The 23,658-nt window shown below is 46.3% G+C and overlaps 4 non-coding genes and 57 pseudogenes across 4 annotated transcripts; all 61 read right to left on the bottom strand.

Annotated features, from left to right (window-relative positions):
- Positions 1-123: 123 nt before the first annotated feature.
- On the bottom strand, positions 124-242 carry LOC140277468 (5S ribosomal RNA; annotated as a pseudogene).
- Positions 243-514: 272 nt separating this feature from the next.
- On the bottom strand, positions 515-633 carry LOC140307189 (5S ribosomal RNA; annotated as a pseudogene).
- Positions 634-902: 269 nt separating this feature from the next.
- LOC140291531 (5S ribosomal RNA) lies at positions 903-1,021 on the bottom strand (annotated as a pseudogene).
- Positions 1,022-1,290: 269 nt separating this feature from the next.
- LOC140299743 (5S ribosomal RNA) lies at positions 1,291-1,409 on the bottom strand (annotated as a pseudogene).
- A 266-nt stretch (positions 1,410-1,675) lies between these two features.
- On the bottom strand, positions 1,676-1,794 carry LOC140292442 (5S ribosomal RNA; annotated as a pseudogene).
- A 269-nt stretch (positions 1,795-2,063) lies between these two features.
- LOC140297687 (5S ribosomal RNA) lies at positions 2,064-2,182 on the bottom strand. The gene has a single exon (XR_011913400.1). It is a non-coding gene; the product is annotated as a 5S ribosomal RNA (ribosomal RNA).
- A 266-nt stretch (positions 2,183-2,448) lies between these two features.
- LOC140310770 (5S ribosomal RNA) lies at positions 2,449-2,567 on the bottom strand (annotated as a pseudogene).
- A 266-nt stretch (positions 2,568-2,833) lies between these two features.
- On the bottom strand, positions 2,834-2,952 carry LOC140312606 (5S ribosomal RNA; annotated as a pseudogene).
- Positions 2,953-3,221: 269 nt separating this feature from the next.
- LOC140300945 (5S ribosomal RNA) lies at positions 3,222-3,340 on the bottom strand (annotated as a pseudogene).
- A 269-nt stretch (positions 3,341-3,609) lies between these two features.
- Positions 3,610-3,728, bottom strand: LOC140295750 (5S ribosomal RNA; annotated as a pseudogene).
- A 269-nt stretch (positions 3,729-3,997) lies between these two features.
- LOC140319614 (5S ribosomal RNA) lies at positions 3,998-4,116 on the bottom strand (annotated as a pseudogene).
- A 269-nt stretch (positions 4,117-4,385) lies between these two features.
- LOC140304618 (5S ribosomal RNA) lies at positions 4,386-4,504 on the bottom strand (annotated as a pseudogene).
- A 266-nt stretch (positions 4,505-4,770) lies between these two features.
- Positions 4,771-4,889, bottom strand: LOC140310759 (5S ribosomal RNA; annotated as a pseudogene).
- Positions 4,890-5,155: 266 nt separating this feature from the next.
- Positions 5,156-5,274, bottom strand: LOC140291196 (5S ribosomal RNA; annotated as a pseudogene).
- Positions 5,275-5,543: 269 nt separating this feature from the next.
- LOC140300943 (5S ribosomal RNA) lies at positions 5,544-5,662 on the bottom strand (annotated as a pseudogene).
- A 269-nt stretch (positions 5,663-5,931) lies between these two features.
- On the bottom strand, positions 5,932-6,050 carry LOC140300942 (5S ribosomal RNA; annotated as a pseudogene).
- Positions 6,051-6,319: 269 nt separating this feature from the next.
- Positions 6,320-6,438, bottom strand: LOC140295749 (5S ribosomal RNA; annotated as a pseudogene).
- A 269-nt stretch (positions 6,439-6,707) lies between these two features.
- On the bottom strand, positions 6,708-6,826 carry LOC140319613 (5S ribosomal RNA; annotated as a pseudogene).
- A 269-nt stretch (positions 6,827-7,095) lies between these two features.
- LOC140319008 (5S ribosomal RNA) lies at positions 7,096-7,214 on the bottom strand (annotated as a pseudogene).
- Positions 7,215-7,483: 269 nt separating this feature from the next.
- On the bottom strand, positions 7,484-7,602 carry LOC140319003 (5S ribosomal RNA; annotated as a pseudogene).
- A 269-nt stretch (positions 7,603-7,871) lies between these two features.
- LOC140291923 (5S ribosomal RNA) lies at positions 7,872-7,990 on the bottom strand (annotated as a pseudogene).
- Positions 7,991-8,259: 269 nt separating this feature from the next.
- On the bottom strand, positions 8,260-8,378 carry LOC140292821 (5S ribosomal RNA; annotated as a pseudogene).
- Positions 8,379-8,647: 269 nt separating this feature from the next.
- Positions 8,648-8,766, bottom strand: LOC140319608 (5S ribosomal RNA; annotated as a pseudogene).
- A 269-nt stretch (positions 8,767-9,035) lies between these two features.
- On the bottom strand, positions 9,036-9,154 carry LOC140291922 (5S ribosomal RNA; annotated as a pseudogene).
- Positions 9,155-9,423: 269 nt separating this feature from the next.
- On the bottom strand, positions 9,424-9,542 carry LOC140274731 (5S ribosomal RNA). Its single transcript, XR_011908369.1, has one exon. It is a non-coding gene; the product is annotated as a 5S ribosomal RNA (ribosomal RNA).
- Positions 9,543-9,808: 266 nt separating this feature from the next.
- LOC140281987 (5S ribosomal RNA) lies at positions 9,809-9,927 on the bottom strand (annotated as a pseudogene).
- Positions 9,928-10,196: 269 nt separating this feature from the next.
- On the bottom strand, positions 10,197-10,315 carry LOC140300941 (5S ribosomal RNA; annotated as a pseudogene).
- Positions 10,316-10,584: 269 nt separating this feature from the next.
- LOC140286652 (5S ribosomal RNA) lies at positions 10,585-10,703 on the bottom strand (annotated as a pseudogene).
- A 272-nt stretch (positions 10,704-10,975) lies between these two features.
- LOC140293320 (5S ribosomal RNA) lies at positions 10,976-11,094 on the bottom strand (annotated as a pseudogene).
- Positions 11,095-11,363: 269 nt separating this feature from the next.
- On the bottom strand, positions 11,364-11,482 carry LOC140277464 (5S ribosomal RNA; annotated as a pseudogene).
- A 269-nt stretch (positions 11,483-11,751) lies between these two features.
- Positions 11,752-11,870, bottom strand: LOC140269200 (5S ribosomal RNA; annotated as a pseudogene).
- A 269-nt stretch (positions 11,871-12,139) lies between these two features.
- Positions 12,140-12,258, bottom strand: LOC140290220 (5S ribosomal RNA; annotated as a pseudogene).
- Positions 12,259-12,527: 269 nt separating this feature from the next.
- LOC140279645 (5S ribosomal RNA) lies at positions 12,528-12,651 on the bottom strand (annotated as a pseudogene).
- A 269-nt stretch (positions 12,652-12,920) lies between these two features.
- LOC140296394 (5S ribosomal RNA) lies at positions 12,921-13,039 on the bottom strand (annotated as a pseudogene).
- Positions 13,040-13,311: 272 nt separating this feature from the next.
- Positions 13,312-13,430, bottom strand: LOC140293319 (5S ribosomal RNA; annotated as a pseudogene).
- A 269-nt stretch (positions 13,431-13,699) lies between these two features.
- LOC140277458 (5S ribosomal RNA) lies at positions 13,700-13,818 on the bottom strand (annotated as a pseudogene).
- A 272-nt stretch (positions 13,819-14,090) lies between these two features.
- On the bottom strand, positions 14,091-14,209 carry LOC140307185 (5S ribosomal RNA; annotated as a pseudogene).
- A 269-nt stretch (positions 14,210-14,478) lies between these two features.
- LOC140291529 (5S ribosomal RNA) lies at positions 14,479-14,597 on the bottom strand (annotated as a pseudogene).
- A 267-nt stretch (positions 14,598-14,864) lies between these two features.
- On the bottom strand, positions 14,865-14,983 carry LOC140307179 (5S ribosomal RNA; annotated as a pseudogene).
- Positions 14,984-15,252: 269 nt separating this feature from the next.
- On the bottom strand, positions 15,253-15,371 carry LOC140286641 (5S ribosomal RNA; annotated as a pseudogene).
- A 272-nt stretch (positions 15,372-15,643) lies between these two features.
- On the bottom strand, positions 15,644-15,762 carry LOC140295542 (5S ribosomal RNA; annotated as a pseudogene).
- A 269-nt stretch (positions 15,763-16,031) lies between these two features.
- Positions 16,032-16,150, bottom strand: LOC140293606 (5S ribosomal RNA; annotated as a pseudogene).
- A 272-nt stretch (positions 16,151-16,422) lies between these two features.
- LOC140284138 (5S ribosomal RNA) lies at positions 16,423-16,541 on the bottom strand (annotated as a pseudogene).
- A 269-nt stretch (positions 16,542-16,810) lies between these two features.
- LOC140295179 (5S ribosomal RNA) lies at positions 16,811-16,929 on the bottom strand (annotated as a pseudogene).
- Positions 16,930-17,198: 269 nt separating this feature from the next.
- On the bottom strand, positions 17,199-17,317 carry LOC140292045 (5S ribosomal RNA; annotated as a pseudogene).
- Positions 17,318-17,589: 272 nt separating this feature from the next.
- Positions 17,590-17,708, bottom strand: LOC140310138 (5S ribosomal RNA; annotated as a pseudogene).
- A 266-nt stretch (positions 17,709-17,974) lies between these two features.
- On the bottom strand, positions 17,975-18,093 carry LOC140294134 (5S ribosomal RNA; annotated as a pseudogene).
- Positions 18,094-18,362: 269 nt separating this feature from the next.
- LOC140288673 (5S ribosomal RNA) lies at positions 18,363-18,471 on the bottom strand (annotated as a pseudogene).
- Positions 18,472-18,740: 269 nt separating this feature from the next.
- Positions 18,741-18,859, bottom strand: LOC140284564 (5S ribosomal RNA; annotated as a pseudogene).
- Positions 18,860-19,128: 269 nt separating this feature from the next.
- LOC140283718 (5S ribosomal RNA) lies at positions 19,129-19,252 on the bottom strand (annotated as a pseudogene).
- A 269-nt stretch (positions 19,253-19,521) lies between these two features.
- On the bottom strand, positions 19,522-19,640 carry LOC140308288 (5S ribosomal RNA; annotated as a pseudogene).
- A 274-nt stretch (positions 19,641-19,914) lies between these two features.
- LOC140278592 (5S ribosomal RNA) lies at positions 19,915-20,033 on the bottom strand (annotated as a pseudogene).
- A 269-nt stretch (positions 20,034-20,302) lies between these two features.
- On the bottom strand, positions 20,303-20,421 carry LOC140294607 (5S ribosomal RNA; annotated as a pseudogene).
- A 269-nt stretch (positions 20,422-20,690) lies between these two features.
- On the bottom strand, positions 20,691-20,809 carry LOC140290744 (5S ribosomal RNA; annotated as a pseudogene).
- A 270-nt stretch (positions 20,810-21,079) lies between these two features.
- LOC140298875 (5S ribosomal RNA) lies at positions 21,080-21,198 on the bottom strand. Its single transcript, XR_011914475.1, has one exon. It is a non-coding gene; the product is annotated as a 5S ribosomal RNA (ribosomal RNA).
- A 269-nt stretch (positions 21,199-21,467) lies between these two features.
- Positions 21,468-21,586, bottom strand: LOC140288800 (5S ribosomal RNA; annotated as a pseudogene).
- A 269-nt stretch (positions 21,587-21,855) lies between these two features.
- On the bottom strand, positions 21,856-21,974 carry LOC140273982 (5S ribosomal RNA; annotated as a pseudogene).
- A 269-nt stretch (positions 21,975-22,243) lies between these two features.
- LOC140274342 (5S ribosomal RNA) lies at positions 22,244-22,362 on the bottom strand (annotated as a pseudogene).
- A 269-nt stretch (positions 22,363-22,631) lies between these two features.
- Positions 22,632-22,750, bottom strand: LOC140294606 (5S ribosomal RNA; annotated as a pseudogene).
- A 269-nt stretch (positions 22,751-23,019) lies between these two features.
- Positions 23,020-23,138, bottom strand: LOC140290743 (5S ribosomal RNA; annotated as a pseudogene).
- Positions 23,139-23,408: 270 nt separating this feature from the next.
- On the bottom strand, positions 23,409-23,527 carry LOC140298874 (5S ribosomal RNA). Its single transcript, XR_011914474.1, has one exon. It is a non-coding gene; the product is annotated as a 5S ribosomal RNA (ribosomal RNA).
- Between the last annotated feature and the right edge of the window lie 131 nt (positions 23,528-23,658).

Genomic DNA, 23,658 nt, shown 5'->3' with positions numbered 1-23,658 from the left:
TCTCAGATCACTTCGTGTCTTCCAACAAAGCAGCAGCAGCTGAAGATGACCAACTTCCTCATGTGTCACAGGGTGATCAGACGTTGCAACAAAAGACATGCAGGTTGTAGAGAGAAGAGAAAACGCTTACAGCACCTGGTATTCCCAAGCAGTCTCCCATTGAAGTACTAACCAGGCCCAACCCTCCTTGGCTTCCGAGATCAGACGAGGTCGGGCATATTCAGGGTGGTGTGGCCGTAAGGAACAATTTCTGTGACAAATGTGCATTATATAAGTACTGTAATCATACACTTCCTCTATGTAACCAGATAATTTCCGAGAAAGGCTCACTTGTTATGGGCACATCTTCTTCCCTGATGTGATCATTCTCTGCAGCTTAAACTGAGACTCTCAGATCACTTCGTGTCTGCCAACAAAGCAGCAGCAGCTGCTGAAGATGACCAACTTCCTCATGTGTCATAGGGTGATCAGACGTTGCAACAAAAGACATACAGGTGGTAGAGAGAAGAGAAAAAGCTTAAAGCACCTGGTATTCCCAAGAGGTCTTCCATCCAAGTACTAACCAGGCCCAACCCTCCTTGGCTTCCGAGATCAGACGAGGTCGGGCATGTTCAGGGTGGTGTGGCCGTAAGCAACAATGTCTCTGACAAATGTGCATTATATAGGTACTGGAATCATACGGTTCCTCTATGCAACCAGTTAATTTCCGAGAAAGGCTGATGTGTACTGGGCACATCTTCTTCCCTGACGTGATTATTCTCTGCAGCTGAAACTGAGACTCTCAGATCACTTTGTGTCTGCCAACAAAGCAGCAGCAGCTGAAGATGACCAACTTCCTCATGTGTCACAGGGTGATCAGACGTTGCAACAAAAGACATGCAGGTGGTAGAGAGAAGAGAAAAAGCTTACAGCATCTGGTATTCCCAAGCGGTCTCTCATCCAAGTACTAACCAGGCCCAACCCTCCTTGGCTTCTGAGAGCAGACGAGGTCAGACATATTCAGGGTGGTTTGGCCGTAAGCAACAATCTCTGTGACAAATGTGCATTATATAGGATATGGAATCATATGGTTCCTCTATGTAACAAGATAATTGCCGAGAAAGGCTGATATGTAGTGGGCACATCTTGTTCCCTGACGTGATAATTTTCTCCAGCTGAAAATGAGACTCTAAGATCACTTCGTGTCTGCCAACAAAGCAGCAGCAGCTGAAGATGACCAACTTCCTCATGTGTCACAGGGTGATCAGACGTTGCAACAAAAGACATGCAGGTGGTTGAGAGAAGAGAAAAAGCTTACAGCACCTGGTATTCCCAAGCGGTCTCCCATCCAAGTACTAACCAGGCCCAACCCTCCTTGGCTTCCAAGATCAGACGAGGTCGGGCATATTCAGGGTGGTGTGGCCATAAGCAACAATGTCTGTGACAAATATAAACTGTATAGGTACTGGAATCATACGGTTCCTCTATGCAACCAGATAATTGCCAAGAAAGGCTGATAAGTAGTGGAAACATCTTCCCTGACGTGATTATTCTCTCCAGCTGAAACTGAGACTCTCATATCACTTCGTGTCTGCCAACAAAGCAGCAGCAGCTGAAGATGACCAACTTCCTCATGTGTCACAGGGCGATCAGACATTGCAACAAAAGACATGCAGGTGGTAGAGAGAAGAGAAAAAATTTACAGCACCTGGTATTCCCAAGCAGTCTCCCATTCAAGTACTAACAAGGCCCAACCCTGCTTGGGTTCTGAGATCAGACGAGGTCGGGCATATTCAGGGTGGTGTGGCCGTAAGTAACAATGTCCGTGACAAATGTGCATTATATAGGTACTGGAATCATACGGTTCCTCTATGCAACCAGATAATTGCCAAGAAAGGCTAACTTGTAGTGGGCACATCTTCTTCCCTGATGTGATTATTCTCTGCAGCTGAAACTGAGACTCTCAGATCACTTCGTGTCTGCCAACAAAGCAGCAGCAGCTGAAGATGACCAACTTCCTCATGTGTCACAGGGTGATCAGACGTTGCAACAAAAGACATGCAGGTGGTTGAGAGAAGAGAAAAAGCTTACAGCACCTGGTATTCCCAAGCAGTCTCCCATCCAAGTACTAACCAGGCCCAACCCTGCTTGGCTTCCAAGATCAGACGAGGTCGGGCATATTCAGGGTGGTGTGGCCGTAAGCAACAATGTCTGTGACAAATATAAACTGTATAGGTACTGGAATCATACGGTTCCTCTATGCAACCAGATAATTGCCAAGAAAGGCTGATAAGTAGTGGAAACATCTTCCCTGACGTGATTATTCTCTCCAGCTGAAACTGAGACTCTCATATCACTTCGTGTCTGCCAACAAAGCAGCAGCAGCTGAAGATGACCAACTTCCTCATGTGTCACAGGGCGATCAGACATTGCAACAAAAGACATGCAGGTGGTAGAGAGAAGAGAAAAAATTTACAGCACCTGGTATTCCCAAGCGGTCTCCCATCCAAGTACTAACCAGGCCCAACCCTCCTTGGCTTCCAAGATCAGACGAGGTCGGGCATATTCAGGGTGGTGTGGCCGTAAGCAACAATGTCTGTGACAAATATAAACTGTATAGGTACTGGAATCATACGGTTCCTCTATGCAACCAGATAATTGCCAAGAAAGGCTGATAAGTAGTGGAAACATCTTCCCTGACGTGATTATTCTCTCCAGCTGAAAGTGAGACTCTCATATCACTTCGTGTCTGCCAACAAAGCAGCAGCAGCTGAAGATGACCAACTTCCTCATGTGTCACAGGGCGATCAGACATTGCAACAAAAGACATGCAGGTGGTAGAGAGAAGAGAAAAAATTTACAGCACCTGGTATTCCAAAGTGGTCTCCCATCCAAGTACTAACCAGGCCCAACCCTGCTTGGGTTCTGAGATCAGACGAGGTCGGGCATATTCAGGGTGGTGTGGCCGTAAGTAACAATGTCTGTGACAAATGTGCATTATATAGGTACTGGAATCATACGGTTCCTCTATGCAACCAGATAATTGCCAAGAAAGGCTAACTTGTAGTGGGCACATCTTCTTCCCTGATGTGATTATTCTCTGCAGCTGAAACTGAGACTCTCAGATCACTTCATGTCTGCCAACAAAGCAGCAGCAGCTGAAGATGACCAACTTCCTCATGTGTCACAGGGTGATCAGACATTGCAACAAAAGACAAGCAGGTGGTAGAGAGAAGAGAAAAAATTTACAGCACCTGGTATTCCCAAGTGGTCTCCCATCCAAGTACTAACCAGGCCCAACCCTGCTTGGCTTCCGAGATCAGACGAGGTCAGGCATGTTCCGGGTGGTGTGGCCGTAAGCAGCAATGTCTCTGACAAATGTGCATTATATAGGTACTGGAATCATACGGTTCCTCTATGCAACCACATAATTGCCGAGAAAGGCTGATGTGTAGCGGGTAAATCATCTTCTCTGATGTGATCATTCTCTGCAACTGAAACTGAGACTCTCAGATCACTTCATGTCTGCCAACAAAGCAGCAGCAGCTGAAGATGACCAACTTCCTCATGTGTCACAGGGTGATCAGACGTTGCAACAAAAGACATGCAGGTGGTTGAGAGAAGAGAAAAAGCTTACAGCACCTGGTATTCCCAAGCTGTCTCCCATTCAAGTACTAACAAGGACCAACCCTGCTTGGCTTCCAAGATCAGACGAGGTCGGGCATGTTCAGGGTGGTGTGTCCGTAAGCAACAATGTCTGTGACAAATGTGCATTATATAGGTACTGGAATAATACAGTTCCTCTATGTAACCAGATAATTGCCGAGAAAGGCTAACTTGTAGTGGGCACATCTTCTTCCCTGATGTGATTATTCTCTGCAGCTGAAACTGAGACTCTCAGATCACTTTGTGTCTGCCAACAAAGCAGCAGCAGCTGAAGATGACCAACTTCCTCATGTGTCACAGGGTGATCAGACGTTTCAACAAAAGACATGCAGGTGGTAGAGAGAAGAGAAAAAGCTTACAGCACCTGGTATTCCCAGACAGTCTACCATCCAAGTACTAACCAGGTCCAAACCTGCTTGGCTTCCGAGATCAGATGAGGTCGGGCATATTCAGGGTGGTGTGGCCGTAAGTAACCATAACTGTGACAAATGTGCATTATATAGGTACTGGAATCATACAGTTCCTCTATGTAACCAGATAATTGCAGAGAAAGGCTGACTTGTAGTGGGCACATCTTCTTCCCTGATGTGATAATTCTCTGCAGCTGAAACTGAGACTCTCAGATCACTTCGTGTCTGCCAACAAAGCAGCAGCAGCTGAAGATGACCAACTTCCTCATGTGTCACAGGGTGATCAGACGTTGCAACAAAAGACATGCAGGTGGTTGAGAGAAGAGAAAAAGCTTACAGCACCTGGTATTGCCAAGCAGTCTCCCATCCAAGTACTAACCAGGCCCAACCCTGCTTGGCTTCCAAGATCAGACGAGGTCGGGCATATTCAGGGTGGTGTGGCCGTAAGCAACAATGTCTGTGACAAATATAAACTGTATAGGTACTGGAATCATACGGTTCCTCTATGCAACCAGATAATTGCCAAGAAAGGCTGATAAGTAGTGGAAACATCTTCCCTGACGTGATTATTCTCTCCAGCTGAAACTGAGACTCTCATATCACTTCGTGTCTGCCAACAAAGCAGCAGCAGCTGAAGATGACCAACTTCCTCATGTGTCACAGGGCGATCAGACATTGCAACAAAAGACATGCAGGTGGTAGAGAGAAGAGAAAAAATTTACAGCACCTGGTATTCCCAAGCGGTCTCCCATCCAAGTACTAACCAGGCCCAACCCTCCTTGGCTTCCAAGATCAGACGAGGTCGGGCATATTCAGGGTGGTGTGGCCGTAAGCAACAATGTCTGTGACAAATATAAACTGTATAGGTACTGGAATCATACGGTTCCTCTATGCAACCAGATAATTGCCAAGAAAGGCTGATAAGTAGTGGAAACATCTTCCCTGACGTGATTATTCTCTCCAGCTGAAACTGAGACTCTCATATCACTTCGTGTCTGCCAACAAAGCAGCAGCAGCTGAAGATGACCAACTTCCTCATGTGTCACAGGGCGATCAGACATTGCAACAAAAGACATGCAGGTGGTAGAGAGAAGAGAAAAAATTTACAGCACCTGGTATTCCAAAGTGGTCTCCCATCCAAGTACTAACCAGGCGCAACCCTGCTTGGGTTCTGAGATCAGACGAGGTCGGGCATATTCAGGGTGGTGTGGCCGTAAGTAACAATGTCTGTGACAAATGTGCATTATATAGGTACTGGAATCATACGGTTCCTCTATGCAACCAGATAATTGCCAAGAAAGGCTAACTTGTAGTGGGCACATCTTCTTCCCTGATGTGATTATTCTCTGCAGCTGAAACTGAGACTCTCAGATCACTTCATGTCTGCCAACAAAGCAGCAGCAGCTGAAGATGACCAACTTCCTCATGTGTCACAGGGTGATCAGACGTTGCAACAAAAGACAAGCAGGTGGTAGAGAGAAGAGAAAAAATTTACAGCACCTGGTATTCCCAAGTGGTCTCCCATCCAAGTACTAACCAGGCCCAACCCTGCTTGGCTTCCGAGATCAGACGAGGTCAGGCATGTTCCGGGTGGTGTGGCCGTAAGCAGCAATGTCTCTGACAAATGTGCATTATATAGGTACTGGAATCATACGGTTCCTCTATGCAACCAGATAATTGCCGAGAAAGGCTGATGTGTAGCGGGTAAATCATCTTCTCTGATGTGATCATTCTCTGCAACTGAAACTGAGACTCTCAGATCACTTCATGTCTGCCAACAAAGCAGCAGCAGCTGAAGATGACCAACTTCCTCATGTGTCACAGGGTGATCAGACGTTGCAACAAAAGACATGCAGGTGGTAGAGAGAAGAGAAAAAATTTACAGCACCTGGTATTCCCAAGTGGTCTCCCATCCAAGTACTAACCAGGCCCAACCCTGCTTGGCTTCCGAGATCAGACGAGGTCAGGCATGTTCCGGGTGGTGTGGCCGTAAGCAGCAATGTCTCTGACAAATGTGCATTATATAGGTACTGGAATCATACGGTTCCTCTATGCAACCAGATAATTGCCGAGAAAGGCTGATGTGTAGCGGGTAAATCATCTTCTCTGATGTGATCATTCTCTGCAACTGAAACTGAGACTCTCAGATCACTTCATGTCTGCCAACAAAGCAGCAGCAGCTGAAGATGACCAACTTCCTCATGTGTCACAGGGTGATCAGACGTTGCAACAAAAGACATGCAGGTGGTTGAGAGAAGAGAAAAAGCTTACAGCACCTGGTATTCCCAAGCTGTCTCCCATTCAAGTACTAACAAGGACCAACCCTGCTTGGCTTCCAAGATCAGACGAGGTCGGGCATGTTCAGGGTGGTGTGTCCGTAAGCAACAATGTCTGTGACAAATGTGCATTATATAGGTACTGGAATAATACAGTTCCTCTATGTAACCAGATAATTGCCGAGAAAGGCTAACTTGTAGTGGGCACATCTTCTTCCCTGATGTGATTATTCTCTGCAGCTGAAACTGAGACTCTCAGATCACTTTGTGTCTGCCAACAAAGCAGCAGCAGCTGAAGATGACCAACTTCCTCATGTGTCACAGGGTGATCAGACGTTTCAACAAAAGACATGCAGGTGGTAGAGAGAAGAGAAAAAGCTTACAGCACCTGGTATTCCCAGACAGTCTACCATCCAAGTACTAACCAGGTCCAAACCTGCTTGGCTTCCGAGATCAGATGAGGTCGGGCATATTCAGGGTGGTGTGGCCGTAAGTAACCATAACTGTGACAAATGTGCATTATATAGGTACTGGAATCATACAGTTCCTCTATGTAACCAGATAATTGCAGAGAAAGGCTGACTTGTAGTGGGCACATCTTCTTCCCTGATGTGATAATTCTCTGCAGCTGAAACTGAGACTCTCAGATCACTTCGTGTCTGCCAACAAAGCAGCAGCAGCTGAAGATGACCAACTTCCTCATGTGTCACAGGGTGATCAGACTTTGCAACAAAAGACACGCAGGTGGTCGAGAGAAGAGAAAAAGCTTACAGCACCTGGTATTCCAAAGCAGTCTCCCATCCAAGTACTAACCAGGCCCAACCGTGCTTGGCTTCCGAGATCGGACAAGGTCGGATATGTTCAGGGTGGTGTGGCCGTAAGCAACAAAGTCTTTGACAAATGTGCATTATATAGGTACTGGAATCATACAGTTCCTCTATGTAACCAGATAATTGCCGAGAAAGGCTGATGTGTAGTGGGCATATATTCTTCCCTGATGTGATTATTCTCTGCAGCTGAAACTGAGACTCTCAGATCACTTTGTGTCTGCCAACAAAGCAGCAGCAGCTGAAGATGACCAACTTCCTCATGTGTCACAGGGTGATCAGATGTTACAACAAAAGACATGCAGGTGGTAGAGAGAAGAGAAAAAGCTTACAGCACCTGGTATTCCAAAGCAGTCTCCCATCCAAGTACTAACCAGGCCCAACCGTGCTTGGCTTCCGAGATCGGACAAGGTCGGATATGTTCAGGGTGGTGTGGCCGTAAGCAACAAAGTCTTTGACAAATGTGCATTATATAGGTACTGGAATCATACAGTTCCTCTATGTAACCAGATAATTGCCGAGAAAGGCTGACTTGTAGTGGGCATATCTTCTTCCCTGATGTGATTATTCTCTGCAGCTGAAACTGAGACTCTCAGATCACTTTGTGTCTGCCAACAAAGCAGCATTAGCTGAAGATGACCAACTTCCTCATGTGTCACAGGGTGATCAGACGTTGCAACAAAAGACATGCAGGTGGTAGAGAGAAGAGAAAAAGCTTACAGCACCTGGTATTCCCAAGCGGTCTCTCATCCAAGTACTAACCAGGCCCAACCCTCCTTGGCTTCTGTGAGCAGACGAGGTCAGACATATTCAGGGTGGTTTGGCCGTAAGCAACAATCTCTGTGACAAATGTGCATTATATAGGCAATGGAATCATATGGTTCCTCTATGTAACAAGATAATTGCCGAGAAAGGCTGATATGTAGTGGGCACATCTTGTTCCCTGACGTGATAATTTTCTCCAGCTGAAAATGAGACTCTAAGATCACTTCGTGTCTGCCAACAAAGCAGCAGCAGCTGAAGATGACCAACTTCCTCATGTGTCACAGGGTGATCAGACGTTGCAACAAAAGACATGCAGGTGGTTGAGAGAAGAGAAAAAGCTTACAGCACCTGGTATTCCCAAGCTGTCTCCCATTCAAGTACTAACAAGGCCCAACCCTGCTTGGCTTCCAAGATCAGACGAGGTCGGGCATGTTCAGGGTGGTGTGTCCGTAAGCAACAATGTCTGTGACAAATGTGCATTATATAGGTACTGGAATAATACAGTTCCTCTATGTAACCAGATAATTGCCGAGAAAGGCTAACTTGTAGTGGGCACATCTTCTTACCTGATGTGATTATTCTCTGCAGCTGAAACTGAGACTCTCAGATCACTTTGTGTCTGCCAACAAAGCAGCAGCAGCTGAAGATGACCAACTTCCTCATGTGTCACAGGGTGATCAGACGTTTCAACAAAAGACATGCAGGTGGTAGAGAGAAGAGAAAAAGCTTACAGCACCTGGTATTCCCAGACAGTCTACCATCCAAGTACTAACCAGGTCCAAACCTGCTTGGCTTCCGAGATCAGATGAGGTCGGGCATATTCAGGGTGGTGTGGCCGTAAGTAACCATAACTGTGACAAATGTGCATTATATAGGTACTGGAATCATACAGTTCCTCTATGTAACCAGATAATTGCAGAGAAAGGCTGACTTGTAGTGGGCACATCTTCTTCCCTGATGTGATAATTCTCTGCAGCTGAAACTGAGACTCTCAGATCACTTCGTGTCTGCCAACAAAGCAGCAGCAGCTGAAGATGACCAACTTCCTCATGTGTCACAGGGTGATCAGACTTTGCAACAAAAGACATGCAGGTGGTCGAGAGAAGAGAAAAAGCTTACAGCACCTGGTATTCCCAAGCGGTCTCTCATCCAAGTACTAACCAGGCCCAACCCTCCTTGGCTTCTGTGAGCAGACGAGGTCAGACATATTCAGGGTGGTTTGGCCGTAAGCAACAATCTCTGTGACAAATGTGCATTATATAGGCAATGGAATCATATGGTTCCTCTATGTAACAAGATAATTGCCGAGAAAGGCTGATATGTAGTGGGCACATCTTGTTCCCTGACGTGATAATTTTCTCCAGCTGAAAATGAGACTCTAAGATCACTTCGTGTCTGCCAACAAAGCAGCAGCAGCTGAAGATGACCAACTTCCTCATGTGTCACAGGGTGATCAGACGTTGCAACAAAAGACATGCAGGTGGTTGAGAGAAGAGAAAAAGCTTACAGCACCTGGTATTCCCAAGCGGTCTCCCATCCAAGTACTAACCAGGCCCAACCCTGCTTGGCTTCCAAGATCAGACGAGGTCGGGCATATTCAGGGTGGTGTGGCCGTAAGCAACAATGTCTGTGACAAATATAAACTGTATAGGTACTGGAATCATACGGTTCCTCTATGCAACCAGATAATTGCCAAGAAAGGCTGATAAGTAGTGGAAACATCTTCCCTGACGTGATTATTCTCTCCAGCTGAAACTGAGACTCTCATATCACTTCGTGTCTGCCAACAAAGCAGCAGCAGCTGAAGATGACCAACTTCCTCATGTGTCACAGGGCGATCAGACATTGCAACAAAAGACATGTAGGTGGTAGAGAGAAGAGAAAAAATTTACAGCACCTGGTATTCCCAAGTGGTCTCCCATTCAAGTACTAACCAGGCCCAACCCTGCTTGGCTTCCGAGATCAGGCGAGGTCAGGCATGTTCCGGGTGGTGTGGCCGTAAGCAGCAATGTCTCTGACAAATGTGCATTATATAGGTACTGGAATCATACGGTTCCTCTATGTAACCAGATAATTGCCGAGAAAGGCTGATGTGTAGCGGGTAAATCATCTTCTCTGATGTGATCATTCTCTGCAACTGAAACTGAGACTCTCAGATCACTTCATGTCTGCCAACAAAGCAGCAGCAGCTGAAGATGACCAACTTCCTCATGTGTCACAGGGTGATCAGACGTTGCAACAAAAGACATGCAGGTGGTAGAGAGAAGAGAAAAAATTTACAGCACCTGGTATTCCCAAGTGGTCTCCCATCCAAGTACTAACCAGGCCCAACCCTGCTTGGCTTCCGAGATCAGACGAGGTCAGGCATGTTCCGGGTGGTGTGGCCGTAAGCAGCAATGTCTCTGACAAATGTGCATTATATAGGTACTGGAATCATACGGTTCCTCTATGCAACCAGATAATTGCCGAGAAAGGCTGATGTGTAGCGGGTAAATCATCTTCTCTGATGTGATCATTCTCTGCAACTGAAACTGAGACTCTCAGATCACTTCATGTCTGCCAACAAAGCAGCAGAAGCTGAAGATGACCAACTTCCTCATGTGTCACAGGGTGATCAGACGTTGCAACAAAAGACATGCAGGTGGTAGAGAGAAGAGAAAAAGCTTACAGCACCTGGTATTCGCAAGCGGTCTCCCATTCAAGAACTAACCAGGCCCAACCCTGCTTGGCTTCCGAGATCAGACGAGGTCGAGCTTATTCAGGGTGGTGTGGCGGTAAGCAACAATATCTGGTGCAAATGTGTATTATATAGGTACTGGGATCATACACTTCCTCTATGTAACCAGATAATTGCCGAGAAAGGCTGACTCTTAGTGGGCACATCTTCCTCCTTGATGTGATTATTCTCTGGAGCTGTAACTGAGACTCTCAGATCACTTCATGTCTGCCAACAAAGCAGCAGCAGCAGCTGAAGATGACCAACTTCCTCATGTGTCACAGGGTGATCAGACGTTGCAACAAAAGACATGCAGGTTGTAGAGAGAAGAGAAAAAGCTTACAGCAAATGGTATTTTCAAGCGGTCTCCCACCCAAGTACTAACCAGGCCCAACCCTGCTTGGCTTCCGAGATCAGACGAGGTCAGGCATATTGAGGGTGGTGTGGCCGTAAGCAACAATGTCTGTGACAAATGTGCATTATATAAGTACAGGAATCATACGGTTCCTCTATGTAACCAGATAATTGCTGAGAAAGGCTGATGTGTAGTGGGCACATCTTCTTCCCTGACGTGATTATTCTCTTCAGCTGAAACTGAGACTCTCAGATCACTTCGTGTCTTCAAACAAAGCAGCAGCAGCTGAAGATGACCAACTTCCTCATGTGTCACAGGGTGATCAGACGTTGCAACAAAAGACATGCAGGTTGTAGAGAGAAGAGAAAACGCTTACAGCACCTGGTATTCCCAAGCAGTCTCCCATTGAAGTACTAACCAGGCCCAACCCTCCTTGGCTTCCGAGATCAGACGAGGTCGGGCATATTCAGGGTGGTGTGGCCGTAAGGAACAATTTCTGTGACAAATGTGCATTATATAAGTACTGGAATCATACACTTCCTCTATGTAACCAGATAATTTCCGAGAAAGGCTCACTTGTTATGGGCACATCTTCTTCCCTGATGTGATCATTCTCTGCAGCTGAAACTGAGACTCTCAGATCACTTCGTGTCTGCCAACAAAGCAGCAGCAGCTGAAGATGACCACCTTCCTCATGTGTCACAGGGTGATCAGACGTTGCAACAAAAGACATGCAGGTGGTAGAGAGAAGAGAAAAAACTTAAAGCACCTGGTATTCCCAAGAGGTCTTCCATCCAAGTACTAACCAGGCCCAACCCTCCTTGGCTTCCGAGATCAGACGAGGTCGGGCATGTTCAGGGTGGTGTGGCCGTAAGCAACCATAACTGTGACAAATGTGCATTATATAGGTACTGGAATCATACAGTTCCTCTATGTAACCAGATAATTGCAGAGAAAGGCTGACTTGTAGTGGGCACATCTTCTTCCCTGATGTGATAATTCTCTGCAGCTGAAACTGAGACTCTCAGATCACTTCGTGTCTGCCAACAAAGCAGCAGCAGCTGAAGATGACCAACTTCCTCATGTGTCACAGGGTGATCAGATGTTACAACAAAAGACATGCAGGTGGTCGAGAGAAGAGAAAAAGCTTACAGCACCTGGTATTCCAAAGCAGTCTCCCATCCAAGTACTAACCAGGCCCAACCGTGCTTGGCTTCTGAGATCGGACAAGGTCGGATATGTTCAGGGTGGTGTGGCCGTAAGCAACAAAGTCTTTGACAAATGTGCATTATATAGGTACTGGAATCATACAGTTCCTCTATGTAACCAGATAATTGCCGAGAAAGGCTGATGTGTAGTGGGCATATATTCTTCCCTGATGTGATTATTCTCTGCAGCTGAAACTGAGACTCTCAGATCACTTTGTGTCTGCCAACAAAGCAGCAGCAGCTGAAGATGACCAACTTCCTCATGTGTCACAGGGTGATCAGATGTTACAACAAAAGACATGCAGGTGGTAGAGAGAAGAGAAAAAGCTTACAGCACCTGGTATTCCCAAGCAGTCTCCCACCCAAGTACTAACCAGGCAAAACCCTGCTTGGCTTCCGAGATCAGACGAGATCGGGCATATTATATTCAGGGTGGTGTGGCCGTAAGCGACAATCTCTGTGACAAATGTGTATTATATAGGTACTGGAATCATACACTTCCTCTATGTAACCAGATAATTGCCGAGAAAGGCTGACTCTTAGTGGGCACATCTTCCTTCTTGATGTGATCATTCTCTTCAGCTGAAACTGAGACTCTCAGATCACTTCGTGTCTGCCAACAAAGCAGCAGAAGCTGAAGATGACCAACTTCCTCATGTGTCACAGGGTGATCAGACGTTGCAACAAAAGACATGCAGGTGGTAGAGAGAAGAGAAAAAGCTTACAGCACCTGGTATTCGCAAGCGGTCTCCCATTCAAGAACTAACCAGGCCCAATCCTGCTTGGCTTCCGAGATCAGACGAGGTCGAGCTTATTCAGGGTTGTGTGGCGGTAAGCAACAATATCTGGTACAAATGTGTATTATATAGGTACTGGAATCATACACTTCCTCTATGTAACCAGATAATTGCCGAGAAAGGCTGACTCTTAGTGGGCACATCTTCCACCTTGATGTGATTATTCTCTGGAGCTGAAACTGAGACTCTCAGATCACTTCATGTCTGCCAACAAAGCAGCAGCAGCAGCTGAAGATGACCAACTTCCTCATGTGTCACAGGGTGATCAGACGTTGCAACAAAAGACATGCAGGTTGTAGAGAGAAGAGAAAAAGCTTACAGCAAATGGTATTTTCAAGCGGTCTCCCACCCAAGTACTAACCAGGCCCAACCCTGCTTGGCTTCCGAGATCAGACGAGGTCAGGCATATTGAGGGTGGTGTGGCCGTAAGCAACAATGTCAGTGACAAATGTGCATTATATAAGTACAGGAATCATACGGTTCCTCTATGTAACCAGATAATTGCTGAGAAAGGCTGATGTGTAGTGGGCACATCTTCTTCCCTGACGTGATTATTCTCTTCAGCTGAAACTGAGACTCTCAGATCACTTCGTGTCTTCAAACAAAGCAGCAGCAGCTGAAGATGACCAACTTCCTCATGTGTCACAGGGTGATCAGACGTTGCAACAAAAGACATGCAGGTTGTAGAGAGAAGAGAAAACGCTTACAGCACCTGGTATTCCCAAGCAGTCTCCCATTGAAGTACTAACCAGGCCCAACCCTCCTTGGCTTCCGAGATCAGACGAGGTCGGGCATATTCAGGGTGGTGTGGCCGTAAGGAACAATTTCTGTGACAAATGTGCATTATATAAGTACTGGAATCATACACTTCCTCTATGTAACCAGATAATTTCCAAGAAAGGCTGACTCTTAGTGGGCACATCTTCCTTCTTGATGTGATCATTCTCTTCAGCTGAAACTGAGACTCTCAGATCACTTCGTGTCTGCCAACAAAGCAGCAGCAGCTGCTGAAGATGACCAACTTCCTCATGTGTCATAGGGTGATCAGACGTTGCAACAAAAGACATGCAGGTGGTAGAGAGAAGAGAAAAAGCTTAAAGCACCTGGTATTCCCAAGAGGTCTTCCATCCAAGTACTAACCAGGCCCAACCCTCCTTGGCTTCCGAGATCAGACGAGGTCGGGCATGTTCAGGGTGGTGTGGCCGTAAGCAACAATGTCTCTGACAAATGTGCATTATATAGGTACTGGAATCATACGGTTCCTCTATGCAACCAGTTAATTTCCGAGAAAGGCTGATGTGTACTGGGCACATCTTCTTCCCTGACGTGATTATTCTCTGCAGCTGAAACTGAGACTCTCAGATCACTTTGTGTCTGCCAACAAAGCAGCAGCAGCTGAAGATGACCAACTTCCTCATGTGTCACAGGGTGATCAGACGTTGCAACAAAAGACATGCAGGTGGTAGAGAGAAGAGAAAAAGCTTACAGCATCTGGTATTCCCAAGCGGTCTCTCATCCAAGTACTAACCAGGCCCAACCCTCCTTGGCTTCTGAGAGCAGACGAGGTCAGACATATTCAGGGTGGTTTGGCCGTAAGCAACAATCTCTGTGACAAATGTGCATTATATAGGCAATGGAATCATATGGTTCCTCTGTAACAAGATAATTGCCGAGAAAGGCTGATATGTAGTGGGCACATCTTGTTCCCTGACGTGATAATTTTCTCCAGCTGAAAATGAGACTCTCAGATCACTTCGTGTCTGCCAACAAAGCAGCAGCAGCTGAAGATGACCACCTTCCTCATGTGTCACAGGGTGATCAGACGTTGCAACAAAAGACATGCAGGTGGTAGAGAGAAGAGAAAAAGCTTAAAGCACCTGGTATTCCCAAGAGGTCTTCCATCCAAGTACTAACCAGGCCCAACCCTCCTTGGCTTCCGAGATCAGACGAGGTCGGGCATGTTCAGGGTGGTGTGGCCGTAAGCAACAATGTCTCTGACAAATGTGCATTATATAGGTACTGGAATCATACACTTCCTCTATGTAACCAGATAATTGCCGAGAAAGGCTGACTCTTAGTGGGCACATCTTCCTTCTTGATGTGATCATTCTCTTCAGCTGAAACTGAGACTCTCAGATCACTTCGTGTCTGCCAACAAAGCAGCAGAAGCTGAAGATGACCAACTTCCTCATGTGTCACAGGGTGATCAGACGTTGCAACAAAAGACATGCAGGTGGTAGAGAGAAGAGAAAAAGCTTACAGCACCTGGTATTCGCAAGCGGTCTCCCATTCAAGAACTAACCAGGCCCAACCCTGCTTGGCTTCCGAGATCAGACGAGGTCGAGCTTATTCAGGGTGGTGTGGCGGTAAGCAACAATATCTGGTACAAATGTGTATTATATAGGTACTGGAATCATACACTTCCTCTATGTAACCAGATAATTGCCGAGAAAGGCTGACTCTTAGTGGGCACATCTTCCACCTTGATGTGATTATTCTCTGGAGCTGAAACTGAGACTCTCAGATCACTTCATGTCTGCCAACAAAGCAGCAGCAGCAGCTGAAGATGACCAACTTCCTCATGTGTCACAGGGTGATCAGACGTTGCAACAAAAGACATGCAGGTTGTAGAGAGAAGAGAAAAAGCTTACAGCAAATGGTATTTTCAAGCGGTCTCCCACCCAGGTACTAACCAGGCCCAACCCTGCTTGGCTTCCGAGATCAGACGAGGTCAGGCATATTGAGGGTGGTGTGGCCGTAAGCAACAATGTCTGTGACAAATGTGCATTATATAAGTACAGGAATCATACGGTTCGTCTATGTAACCAGATAATTGCTGAGAAAGGCTGATGTGTAGTGGGCACATCTTCTTCCCTGACGTGATTATTCTCTTCAGCTGAAACTGAGACTCTCAGATCACTTCGTGTCTTCAAACAAAGCAGCAGCAGCTGAAGATGACCAACTTCCTCATGTGTCACAGGGTGATCAGACGTTGCAACAAAAGACATGCAGGTTGTAGAGAGAAGAGAAAACGCTTACAGCACCTGGTATTCCCAAGCAGTCTCGCATTGAAGTACTAACCAGGCCCAACCCTCCTTGGCTTCCGAGATCAGACGAGGTCGGGCATATTCAGGGTGGTGTGGCCGTAAGGAACAATTTCTGTGACAAATGTGCATTATATAAGTACTGGAATCATACACTTCCTCTATGTAACCAGATAATTTCCGAGAAAGGCTCACTTGTTATGGGCACATCTTCTTCCCTGATGTGATCATTCTCTGCAGATGAAACTGAGACTCTCAGATCACTTCGTGTCTGCCAACAAAGCAGCAGCAGCTGCTGAAGATGACCAACTTCCTCATGTGTCATAGGGTGATCAGACGTTGCAACAAAAGACATGCAGGTGGTAGAGAGAAGAGAAAAAGCTTAAAGCACCTGGTATTCCCAAGAGGTCTTCCATCCAAGTACTAACCAGGCCCAACACTCCTTGGCTTCCGAGATCAGACGAGGTCGGGCATGTTCAGGGTGGTGTGGCCGTAAGCAACAATGTCTCTGACAAATGTGCATTATATAGGTACTGGAATCATACGGTTCCTCTATGCAACCAGTTAATTTCCGAGAAAGGCTGATGTGTACTGGGCACATCTTCTTCCCTGACGTGATTATTCTCTGCAGCTGAAACTGAGACTCTCAGATCACTTTGTGTCTGCCAACAAAGCAGCAGCAGCTGAAGATGACCAACTTCCTCATGTGTCACAGGGTGATCAGACGTTGCAACAAAAGACATGCAGGTGGTAGAGAGAAGAGAAAAAGCTTACAGCATCTGGTATTCCCAAGCGGTCTCTCATCCAAGTACTAATCAGGCCCAACCCTCCTTGGCTTCTGAAAGCAGACGAGGTCAGACATATTCAGGGTGGTTTGGCCGTAAGCAACAATCTCTGTGACAAATGTGCATTATATAGGCAATGGAATCATATGGTTCCTCTATGTAACAAGATAATTGCCGAGAAAGGCTGATATGTAGTGGGCACATCTTGTTCCCTGACGTGATAATTTTCTCCAGCTGAAAATGAGACTCTCAGATCACTTCGTGTCTGCCAACAAAGCAGCAGCAGCTGAAGATGACCACCTTCCTCATGTGTCACAGGGTGATCAGACGTTGCAACAAAAGACATGCAGGTGGTAGAGAGAAGAGAAAAAGCTTAAAGCACCTGGTATTCCCAAGAGGTCTTCCATCCAAGTACTAACCAGGCCCAACCCACCTTGGCTTCTGAGAGCAGACGAGGTCAGACATATTCAGGGTGGTTTGGCCGTAAGCAACAATCTCTGTGACAAATGTGCATTATATAGGCAATGGAATCATATGGTTCCTCTATGTAACAAGATAATTGCCGAGAAAGGCTGATATGTAGTGGGCACATCTTCTTCCCTGACGTGATAATTTTCTCCAGCTGAAAATGAGACTCTAAGATCACTTCGTGTCTGCCAACAAAGCAGCAGCAGCTGCTGAAGATGACCAACTTCCTCATGTGTCACAGGGTGATCAGACGTTGCAACAAAAGACATGCAGGTGGTTGAGAGAAGAGAAAAAGCTTACAGCACCTGGTATTCCCAAGCTGTCTCCCATCCAAGTACTAACCAGGCCCAACCCTGCTTGGCTTCCAAGATCAGAAGAGGTCGGGCATATTCAGAGTGGTGTGGCCGTAAGCAACAATGTCTGTGACAAATATAAACTGTATAGGTACTGGAATCATACGGTTCCTCTATGCAACCAGATAATTGCCAAGAAAGGCTGATAAGTAGTGGAAACATCTTCCCTGACGTGATTATTCTCTCCAGCTGAAACTGAGACTCTCATATCACTTCGTGTCTGCCAACAAAGCAGCAGCAGCTGAAGATGATCAACTTCCTCATGTGTCACAGGGCGATCAGACATTGCAACAAAAGACATGCAGGTGGTAGAGAGAAGAGAAAAAATTTACAGCACCTGGTATTCCCAAGCAGTCTCCCATTCAAGTACTAACAAGGCCCAACCCTGCTTGGGTTCTGAGATCAGACGAGGTCGGGCATATTCAGGGTGGTGTGGCCGTAAGCAACAATGTCTCTGACAAATGTGCATTATATAGGTACTGGAATCATACGGTTCCTCTATGCAACCAGTTAATTTCCGAGAAAGGCTGATGTGTACTGGGCACATCTTCTTCCCTGACGTGATTATTCTCTGCAGCTGAAACTGAGACTCTCAGATCACTTTGTGTCTGCCAACAAAGCAGCAGCAGCTGAAGATGACCAACTTCCTCATGTGTCACAGGGTGATCAGACGTTGCCACAAAAGACATGAAGGTGGTAGAGAGTAGAGAAGAAGCTTACAGCACCTGGTATTCCCAAGTGGTCTCCCATCCAAGTACTAACCAGGCCCAACCCTGCTTGGCTTCCGAGATCAGGCATGTTCCGGGTGGTGTGGCCGTAAGCAGCAATGTCTCTGACAAATGTGCATTATATAGGTACTGGAATCATACGGTTCCTCTATAGAACCAGATAATTGCCGAGAAAGGCTGATGTGTAGCGGGTAAATCATCTTCTCTGATGTGATCATTCTCTAGCACTGAAACTGAGACTCTCAGATCACTTCATGTCTGCCAACAAAGCAGCAGCAGCTGAAGATGACCAACTTCCTCATGTGTCACAGGGTGATCAGACGTTGCAACAAAAGACATGCAGGTGGTTGAGAGAAGAGAAAAAGCTTACAGCACCTGGTATTCCCAAGCTGTCTCCCATTCAAGTACTAACAAGGCCCAACCCTGCTTGGCTTCCAAGATCAGACGAGGTCGGGCATGTTCAGGGTGGTGTGGCCGTAAGCAACAATGTCTGTGACAAATGTGCATTATATAGGTACTGGAATAATACAGTTCCTCTATGTAACCAGATAATTGCCGAGAAAGGCTAACTTGTAGTGGGCACATCTTCTTCCCTGATGTGATTATTCTCTGCAGCTGAAACTGAGACTCTCAGATCACTTTGTGTCTGCCAACAAAGCAGCAGCAGCTGAAGATGACCAACTTCGTCATGTGTCACAGGGTGATCAGACGTTTCAACAAAAGACATGCAGGTGGTAGAGAGAAGAGAAAAAGCTTACAGCACCTGGTATTCCCAAGCAGTCTCCCACCCAAGTACTAACCAAGCACAACCCTGCTTGGCTTCCGAGATCAGACGAGGTCGGGCATATTATATTCAGGGTGGTGTGGCCGTAAGCGACAATCTCTGTGACAAATGTGTATTATATAGGTACTGGAATCATACACTTCCTCTATGTAACCAGATAATTGCCGAGAAAGGCTGACTCTTAGTGGGCACATCTTCCTTCTTGATGTGATCATTCTCTTCAGCTGAAACTGAGACTCTCAGATCACTTCGTGTCTGCCAACAAAGCAGCAGAAGCTGAAGATGACCAACTTCCTCATGTGTCACAGGGTGATCAGACATTGCAACAAAAGACATGCAGGTTGTAGAGAGAAGAGAAAAAGCTTACAGCACCTGGTATTCGCAAGCGGTCTCCCATTCAAGAACTAACCAGGCCCAACCCTGCTTGGCTTCCGAGATCAGACGAGGTCGAGCTTATTCAGGGTGGTGTGGCTGTAAGCAACAATATCTGGTACAAATGTGTATTATATAGGTACTGGAATCATACACTTCCTCTATGTAACCAGATAATTGCCGAGAAAGGCTGACTCTTAGTGGGCACATCTTCCTCCTTGATGTGATTATTCTCTGGAGCTGAAACTGAGACTCTCAGATCACTTCATGTCTGCGCCAACAAAGCAGCAGCAGCAGCTGAAGATGATCAACTTCCTCATGTGTCACAGGGTGATCAGACGTTGCAACAAAAGACATGCAGGTGGTAGAGAGAAGAGAAAAAGCTTACAACACCTGGTATTCCGAAGAGGTCTTCCATCCAAGTACAAACCAGGCCCAACCCTGCTTGGCTTCCGAGATCAGACGAGGTCTGGCTTATTCAGGGTGGTGTGGCCGTAAGCAACAATGTCTCTGACAAATGTGCATTATATAGGTACTGGAATCATACGGTTCCTCTATGCAACCAGATAATTGCCGAGAAAGGCTGATGTGTAGCGGGCAAATCATCTTCTCTGATGTGATCATTCTCTGCAACTGAAAGTGAGACTCTCAGATCACTTTGTGTCAGCCAACAAAGCAGGAGCAGCTGAAGATGACCAACTTCCTCATGTGTCACAGGGTGATCAGATGTTGCAACAAAAGACATGCAGGTTGTAGAGAGAAGAGAAAACACTTACAGCACCTGGTATTCCCAAGCAGTCTCCCATCCAAGTACTAAGCAGGCTCAACGCTGCTTGGCTTCCGAGATCAGACGAGGGCGGGTATGTTCAGGGTGGTGTGGCCGTAAGCAACAATGTGTCTGACAAAAGTGCATTATATTAGTACAGGAATCATACGGTTCCTCTATGTAACCAGATAATTGCTGAGAAAGGCTGATGTGTAGTGGGCACATCTTCTTCCCTGACGTGATTATTCTCTTCAGCTGAAACTGAGACTCTCAGATCACTTCGTGTCTTCCAACAAAGCAGCAGCAGCTGAAGATGACCAACTTCCTCATGTGTCACAGGGTGATCAGACGTTGCAACAAAAGACATGCAGGTTGTAGAGAGAAGAGAAAACGCTTACAGCACCTGGTATTCCCAAGCAGTCTCTCATCAAAGTACTAACCAGGCCCAACCCTCCTTGGCTTCTGAGATCAGACGAGGTCAGACATATTCAGGGTGGTTTGGCCGTAAGCAACAATCTCTGTGACAAATGTGCATTATATAGGCAATGGAATCATATGGTTCCTCTATGTAACAAGATAATTGCCAAAAAAAGGCTGATATATAGTGGGCACATCTTGTTCCCTGACGTGATAATTTTCTCCAGCTGAAAATGAGACTCTAAGATCACTTCGTGTCTGCCAACAAAGCAGCAGCAGCTGAAGATGACCAACTTCCTCATGTGTCACAGGGTGATCAGACGTTGCAACAAAAGACATGCAGGTGGTTGAGAGAAGAGAAAAAGCTTACAGCACCTGGTATTCCCAAGCGGTCTCCCATCCAAGTACTAACCAGGCCCAACCGTGCTTGGCTTCCAAGATCAGACGAGGTTGGGCATATTCAGGGTGGTGTGGCCGTAAGTAACAACGTCTGTGACAAATGTGCATTATATAGGTACTGGAATCATACGGTTCCTCTATGCAACCATATAATTGCCAAGAAAGGCTGATATGTAGTGGGCACATCTTGTTCCCTGACGTGATCATTTTCTCCAGCTGAAAATGAGACTCTAAGATCACTTCGTGTCTGCCAACAAAGCAGCAGAAAATGAAGATGACCAACTTCCTCATGTGTCACAGGGTGATCAGACGTTGCAACAAAAGACATGCAGGTGGTTGAGAGAAGAGAAAAAGCTTACATCACCTGATAATCCCAAGCGGTCTCCCATCCAAGTACTAACCAGGCCCAACCCTGCTTGGCTTCCGAGATCAGACGAGGTCAGGCATGTTCCGGGTGGTGTGGCCGTAAGCAGCAATGTCTCTGACAAATGTGCATTATATAGGTACTGGAATCATACGGTTCCTCTATGCAACCAGATAATTGCCGAGAAAAGCTGATGTGTAGCGGGTAAATCATCTTCTCTGATGTGATCATTCTCTGCAACTGAAACTGAGACTCTCAGATCACTTTGTGTCTGCCAACAAAGCAGCAGCAGCTGAAGATGACCAACTTCCTCATGTGTCACAGGGCGATCAGACGTTGCAACAAAAGACATGCAGGTGGTAGAGAGAAGAGAAAAAGCTTACAGCACCTGGTATTCCCAAGCGGTCTCTCATCAAAGTACTAACCAGGCCCAACCCTCCTTGGCTTCTGAGATCAAACGAGGTCAGACATATTCAGGGTGGTTTGGCCGTAAGCAACAATCTCTGTGACAAATGTGCATTATATAGGCAATGGAATCATATGGTTCCTCTATGTAACAAGATAATTGCCGAAAAAGGCTGATATATAGTGGGCACATCTTGTTCCCTGACGTGATAATTTTCTCCAGCTGAAAATGAGACTCTAAGATCACTTCGTGTCTGCCAACAAAGCAGCAGCAGCTGAAGATGACCAACTTCCTCATGTGTCACAGGGTGATCAGACGTTGCAACAAAAGACATGCAGGTGGTTGAGAGAAGAGAAAAAGCTTACAGCACCTGGTATTCCCAAGCGGTCTCCCATCCAAGTACTAACAAGGCCCAACCCTGCTTGGGTTCTGAGATCAGACGAGGTCGGGCATATTCAGGGTGGTGTGGCCGTAAGTAACAATGTCTGTGACAAATGTGCATTATATAGGTACTGGAATCATACGGTTCCTCTATGCAACCAGATAATTGCAGAGAAAGGCTGATGTGTAGCGGGCAAATCATCTTCTCTGATGTGATCATTCTCTGCAACTGAAACTGAGACTCTCAGATCACTTTGTGTCAGCCAACAAAGCAGGAGCAGCTGAAGATGACCAACTTCCTCATGTGTCACAGGGTGATCAGATGTTGCAACAAAAGACATGCAGGTTGTAGAGAGAAGAGAAAACACTTACAGCACCTGGTATTCCCAAGCAGTCTCCCATCCAAGTACTAAGCAGGCTCAACGCTGCTTGGCTTCCGAGATCAGACGAGGGCGGGTATGTTCAGGGTGGTGTGGCCGTAAGCAACAATGTGTCTGACAAAAGTGCATTATATTAGTACAGGAATCATACGGTTCCTCTATGTAACCAGATAATTGCTGAGAAAGGCTGATGTGTAGTGGGCACATCTTCTTCCCTGACGTGATTATTCTCTTCAGCTGAAACTGAGACTCTCAGATCACTTCGTGTCTTCCAACAAAGCAGCAGCAGCTGAAGATGACCAACTTCCTCATGTGTCACAGGGTGATCAGACGTTGCAACAAAAGACATGCAGGTTGTAGAGAGAAGAGAAAACGCTTACAGCACCTGGTATTCCCAAGCAGTCTCTCATCAAAGTACTAACCAGGCCCAACCCTCCTTGGCTTCTGAGATCAGACGAGGTCAGACATATTCAGGGTGGTTTGGCCGTAAGCAACAATCTCTGTGACAAATGTGCATTATATAGGCAATGGAATCATATGGTTCCTCTATGTAACAAGATAATTGCCAAAAAAAGGCTGATATATAGTGGGCACATCTTGTTCCCTGACGTGATAATTTTCTCCAGCTGAAAATGAGACTCTAAGATCACTTCGTGTCTGCCAACAAAGCAGCAGCAGCTGAAGATGACCAACTTCCTCATGTGTCACAGGGTGATCAGACGTTGCAACAAAAGACATGCAGGTGGTTGAGAGAAGAGAAAAAGCTTACAGCACCTGGTATTCCCAAGCGGTCTCCCATCCAAGTACTAACCAGGCCCAACCGTGCTTGGCTTCCAAGATCAGACGAGGTTGGGCATATTCAGGGTGGTGTGGCCGTAAGTAACAATGTCTGTGACAAATGTGCATTATATAGGTACTGGAATCATACGGTTCCTCTATGCAACCATATAATTGCCAAGAAAGGCTGATATGTAGTGGGCACATCTTGTTCCCTGACGTGATCATTTTCTCC

This window comes from Leuresthes tenuis, unplaced genomic scaffold (genome assembly GCF_036924035.1).
Source record: "Leuresthes tenuis unplaced genomic scaffold, fLeuTen1.0.hap1 SCAF_1, whole genome shotgun sequence".
Lineage (NCBI taxonomy): Eukaryota > Metazoa > Chordata > Actinopteri > Atheriniformes > Atherinopsidae > Leuresthes > Leuresthes tenuis.
The sequence above is the reverse complement of the archived record's forward strand: the minus strand, read 5'-3'. Positions and strand labels throughout refer to the sequence as shown.